This window comes from Somniosus microcephalus, chromosome 34 (assembly GCF_052327205.1).
Source record: "Somniosus microcephalus isolate GS21.2 chromosome 34, FLI_Smic_1.0, whole genome shotgun sequence".
Taxonomy (NCBI): Eukaryota; Metazoa; Chordata; class Chondrichthyes; order Squaliformes; family Somniosidae; genus Somniosus; species Somniosus microcephalus.
This window is the reverse complement of record NC_141020.1, coordinates 25,849,356-25,855,862: the sequence shown is the minus strand read 5'-3', so window position 1 is coordinate 25,855,862 and position 6,507 is coordinate 25,849,356.

Genomic DNA, 6,507 nt, shown 5'->3' with positions numbered 1-6,507 from the left:
CCATCCCTAGTTACCCTTAAGCAGGTAGAGGTGCTCCTTGAACTGCTGCAATCCACAGGGTGCAAGTACTCCCACTGTTAGGCAGGGAGTTTGACTCCGCGATGAAGGAATGGCAATGTATATATGTCAGGATGGTCGGGAACTTGGAGGCAACAGTATTCCCATGCACCTGCTGCCCTTATCCTTCAAGGTGGTAGAGGTCATGCGAGTTGCTGCAGTGTATCCTATTAGTGCAGCCAGGATATTTGAGGTAGTGGTTAGACTGCCAATCAAGCACACTGCTGTGTCCTGGATCATTTTGAGCTGCACCCAGCCAGCCCAGGAGAGTATTCCATCACACTCCTGACTTGTGCCTTGTAGGTGGTGGTGGTGGTGCTGGAGAGGCTTTAGGGAGGCAAAAGGTGAGTCACTTGCTGCAGAATACCCTGATCTGGCCTGCTCCAGTAGCCACAGCATTGCAGTTACTTTTGTACTCCATGCCTCATTTATAAAACCTAGCCATGTAATTTTTCCAAAAGCTTTTTTGGATCTGAACTACGAAGTGGCTCTGTTCTTCACTTCCTTTGAAAGTTTTATCATTAAGTCATTTGTTTTTATTCTGCATCATCAGTTCTCATTTTGCTGCATTTAACTTCATCCAACAGCATCTTCCTTACAGTTAATCATGATATTGCACCCTTAGACTGGGTGGCAGCACAGGAGTTGTCACCATTTTCTCCCCACCCCACCTTCCAAGTTGACATGAGGCTTTCAACATCAGCAGCCAGGAAGTCCAAAATGTGGAGACCTGGTGTATCACAAGCATCTTGGAACTGCAGCTATGCTCTGATTTGCTGCCCAAGCTATAGGTGTAGACCAGTGCCTGGCCTCCCCCAGGACCTTACTTGTGACACATCTGGACAAGTGCAATGCACTTTGCTATGCTGTAAGGCATGACATAAAACAAAGAAAAAGCATACAAGAATGCAAAAAAAAAACAGATCCTGGCAAATGGGAGAGGGTGATAAAACAGCTACAAAAAAAAGGAATAAGAAACTTGCAAGGGATATCAATCACCAAAAAACCTTTCACAATTATATGGAAAAAGAGGGGGTTGAGAATCAAATTAATATTGAATCAGGGATGGGGAACTCACCATAATTGACAAGCAAATTAACAATGAAGATAATGGCACTAAAGTGACAAATCTCCAGGACCAGATGGTTTCCATCCCAGGATTTTAAAGGAAGTAACTGAGAACATTGCAGCTGTCCCAACTCTAATCTTCCACAAGTTCTCTCACTTCAGGAACTGTTCCTTTAGATTGGAAATTGCACATGTCACTAAGAAAGGAGAGGGGGAAATCAGGGAATTAGCCTAGCATCTGTTGTCAGGGAATTGCTAATCTATAATTGAGGATAGTGACCTGAACACTGTAAATTTTCAGCTGATCAGTGAGAGCCAGCATAGGTGTGAAGGGTAGGTTATGCCTGAGGAACCCAATTGAATTTTTTGAAGGTGACTAAAATAGTGGACAGAGGAATGTCTATATGGACTTCCAGAAGGCATTCAATAGTGTCTCATAAGAGACTGTTAGCTAAAGTTGAAGCTCGTGGAATGGAGGGCAAATTATTGACCTGGTTAGGAAATTGACAGTGGCAGGAGACAGAGTAGGGAGAATAGGCAGGTACTCTATTTGGCAGGATGTGATTAGTGGCACCCCCACAGGGATCTATGTTGGGACCTCAACTCTTCACTGTATTTATTAATGACTTACATGACAGAATAGAGACTCATATCCAAGTTTGCTGATGACACAAAGATAAGGGGCATTGTAAACAGTGTAGATGGAAACATAATAGGTTTATAGGGATAGGTTAAGTGGACAAAAACTGCGGCAAATGGATTTCAGTATTGGCAAGTGTGAGATCATCAACTTTGGACCTGAAAAGGATAGATCAGTACTTTCTCAATGGTGAAAAGCTAGAAGCAGTGGAGGACCAAAGTGATTTAGGGGTCCATGTATATAGATCATTAAAATAAAATGTCATGGACAGGTACAAAAAGTCAGTCAGAATGGCGTAGGAGGCAGCTATTCGGCCCATCCAGTCAGTCCCATTCCCCCGCTCTATCCCCGGAGCCCTGCGAGTTTATTTCCCTCCAGTGCCTATCCAGTCTCCTTGAAAACATTGTGTCTCCGCTTCCACCACTTCTGTCGGCAGCGAGTTCCAGGTCCTCACCACTCGCTGCGTAAAAGTTTTTCCTTACGTTCCCCCTGTATCTCTTGCCCAAAACCTTAAATCTGTCTCCTAGTCCTTGTACGATCAACTAGTGGAAACAGCCTTTCCCCGTCTAGCCTATCCAAACACGTCAGAATCTTGTACACCTCTATCAAATTACCCCTCAACCTCCTTTGCTCTAATGAAAACAAATCCAGCTTCTCCAACTTGTCCTTGTAGCCAAGATCCCCCAACCCCAGAACCATTCTGGTAAATCTCCTCTGCATCCTCTCGCGGGCCTTCACATCCTTCGCATGGTGACCAGAACTGGATGCAATACTCCAGTTGTGACCGAACCAGCACTTTTTATAAAGGTTCAGCATAACTTCTCTACTTTTGAACTCAATACCTCTGTTTATGAAACCCAAAGTCCCATATGCTTTGCTAACCACTCTCTCAGTATGTCCTGCCATCTGCAGGGACCTATGCACATTAACTCGCACCTGGGCAGGACCAATGTCCTAGGGGAGGGTTAGGAACCTGTGCAGGGAGACGGAGGAAAGGGAAGCAAAAGACAGGAAGGAGAAAAGCAAGAAGTGGCAGTCAGAGAAATCAAGGGTTTAAATCAAACATGGCCACAGTAAATAATTCTAAAAGTGTTAAGACACAAAGCCTGAAGGCTTTGTGTCTTAAGGCAAGGAGCATTCATAATAAGGTGGATGAATTAACTGCACAAATAGATGTAAACGGATATGATATAATTGGGATTAGAGAGACATGGCTCCAGGGTGACCAAGGCTAGGAATTCAATAGTCAGGAAAGACAGGCAAAAGGAAAAGGAGGTAGGGTAGCATTGCTGGTTAAAGAGATTAACACAATAGTAAGGAAGGATATTAGCTCTGATGATGTGGCATCTGTATGGGTAGAACTGAGAAATACCATGGGGCAGAAAACGTTAGTGGGAGTTGTATACAGACCCCCAAACAGTAATGCAGAGGTTGGGGATGGCATTAAATGGGAAATTAGAGACATGTGCAATAAGGGCACAGCAGTTATCAAGGCTGGCTTTAATCTACATATAGATTGGGCTAACCAAATTAGTAACAATACTGTGGAGGAGGAATTCCTGGAGTGTATACAGGATGGTTTCCTGCACCAATATGTTGAGGAACCAACTAGAGATCAGGCCATCTTAGATTGGGTATTATGTAATAAGGATTAATTAGCAATCTTGTTCTGCAAAGCCCCTTGGGGCAGAGCGATCATAATATGATTGAATTCTTCATTAAGATGGAGAGTGAAGTATTTGAAAGACTAGGGTCCTGAATTTAAATAAAGGAAACTACGATGGTATGAGGCGCGAAATGGCTAGGATGGATTGGGGAACGTTACTTAAAGGGTTGACGGTGGATAGGCAATGGCAAACATTTAAAGATCGCATGGATGAACTACAGAATTTGTTCATCCCTGTTTGGCGTAAAAATAAAACAAAAAAGGTGACTCAACCGTGGCTAACAAGGGAAATTAGGGATAGCATAAGATCCAAGGAGAGGACATATAAATTGGCCAGAAAAAGCAGCAAACCTGAGGATAGGGAGCAGTTTAGAATTCAGCAAAGGAGGACAAAGGGATTAATCAAGAGGGGGAAAATAGAGAGAGTAAGCTTGCAGGGAACATAAAAACTGACTGTAAAAGCTTCTATAGATATGTGAAGAGAAAAAGATTGAAGTCAAGCGTAGGTCCCTTGCAGTCAGAATCAGGGGAATTTATAATGGGGAACAAAGAAATGGCAGACCAATTAAATACATACTTTGGTTCTGTCTTCACAAAGGAGGACACAAATTACCTCCCACAGATGTCAGGGAACATAGGGTCTAATGAGAGGGAGGAATTGAATGAAATCAGTATTTGTAGGGAAATGGCGTTAGGGAAATTGACGGGATTGAAGGCCGATAAATCCCCAGGGCCTGATGATCTACATCCGAGGGTACTTAAGGAAGTGGCCCGAGAAATAGTAGATGCATTGCTGGTCATCTTCCAAAATTCTATAGACTCTAGCTACCCTCCCATCCATGGGAACTGTTCCAATGTAACCCCACTATTCAAAAAAGGTGGTAGAGAGAAAACGGGGAATTATAGCCTAACATCGGTAGTGGGGAAAATGCTAGAGTCCATTATAAAGGATGTAATAGCAGAGCACTTGGAAAACTGACAGGATCGGACAAAGTCAACATGGATTTACAAAAGGTAAATCGTGCTTGACTAATCCACTGGAATTTTTTGAGGATGTAACTGGTAGAATAGATAAGGGCGAACCAATGGGTGTGGTGTATTTGGACTTTCAGAAGGCTTTCGATAAGGTCCCGCATAAGGGATTAGCGTGTAAAGTTAAAGCACATGGGATTGGGGATAAGGTACTGGCTTGGATAGAGAACTGGTTGGCAGACAGGAAGCGAAGAGTTGGAATAAACGGGTCTTTTTCCGAGTGGCAGACAGTGACTAGTGGGGTACCGCAGGGATCAGTGCTAGGACACCAGCTAGTCACAATATATATTAATGATCTAGACGAGGGAACTAGATGTAATATCTCCAAGGTTGCAGATGACACAAAGCTGGGTGGGCATGTGTGTTGTGAGGAGGATGCTGAGAAACTCCAGTATGACTTGGACAGGTTGGGTGATTGATCCACATTATACTGCTTCTGCCCAATGTGAGGTTATCCACTTTGGTGGCAAAAACAGGAAGGCAGATTATCTGAACGGCAATAGATTGGGAGAAGGGGAAGTGCAACGAGACCTGGGTGTCCTTGTGCACCAGTCACTGAAGGTAAGCATGCAGGTGCAACATGCGGTTAAGAAGGCAAATGGTATGTTGGCCTTCATAGCGAGAGGATTCGAGTACAGGAGCAAGGATGTCTTGCTGCAGTTGTACAGGGCCTTGGTGAGACCACACCTTGAGTATTGTGTGCAGTTTTGGTTGCCTTATCTGAGGAAGGATGTTCTTGCCATGGAGGCAGTGCAGCAAAGATTCACCAGACTGATACCTGGGATGGAAGGAATGATGTATGAGGAGAGATTGGGTCGATTGGGCTTATACTCCCTGGAGTTTAGAAGAATGAGGATCTCATTGAAACTTATAAAATTCTAACAGGACTAGACAGGCTAGATGCAGGAAGGATGTTCCCAATGGCAGGGGAGTCCAGAACCAGGGGTCACAGTCTAAGGATAAGGGGTAAGCCATTTAGGACAGATGAGGAGGAATTTCTTCACCCAGAGAGTGGTGAACCTGTGGAATTCTCTACCACAAAAGGCAGTTGAGGCCAATTCATTAAATATATTCAAGAAGGAGATATATTTAAGGCTAAAGGGATATGGGGAGAAAGCAGGGACAGGGTACTGAATTTGGATGATCAGCAGGCTCGAGGGGCCACTCCTGCTCCTATCTTCTATGTCCCTCTTTCCCTGCACACTCTTAATGGCACAGTTTTAAAGTGTATATTGCTGCTCCCTGTTCCTTATGCCAAAATGCATCACCTCACACTTCTCTATTAAATTCCATCTGCCACTTGTCTGCCCATTCTGCTAGCCTTTCTATGTCCTGTTAGTCGATTGGTATCATCCTCACTGTTTGCCACATCCCCAAATTTGGCATCATCGGCAAATTTAGAAATTCTACTCTGTATTCCAATATCCCAGTATACATACACTGACCCTTGGGGAACACCACTGTCTACCATCCTCCAGTCTGAAAAACAGCCATTTACCACAACTCGCTGTTTCTGTCCTTAAGCCAATTCCTTATCCAAGCTGCCACTGACCCACCTATTCCATGAGCCTCAATTTTGTTAACCAGCCTTCTGTGTGGTACTTTGTCAAACGCCTTCCTAAACTCCATGTAGACAACATCCATTGCATTCCCTTCATCAATCCTCCCTGTTATGTCATCAAAAAATTAAATTAAATTAGATTAGTCAAACATAATCTGCCTTTTCCAAATCTGTGTTGGCTCTCCTTAAGTAATCAAAAAGACTAATGGAATGCTGGCTTTTCTATCTAGAGGACTAGAATACAACTGGTTCGAAGTCATGCTGCAGCTATACAAAGCCCTGGTTAGACCACAGCTGGAGCACGGTGTTCAGTTCTGGGCACCACACTGTAGGAAGGATATATTGGCCTTGGAGGGAGTGCAGTGTAGATTTACTAGTGATAGCTGGACTCCAAGGGTTAAATTACAACAAGAGATTACACAAACTCAGGTTGTATTCCCTGGAATTAAGAAGGGTGATTTGATTGAAGTTTTCAAGATATTA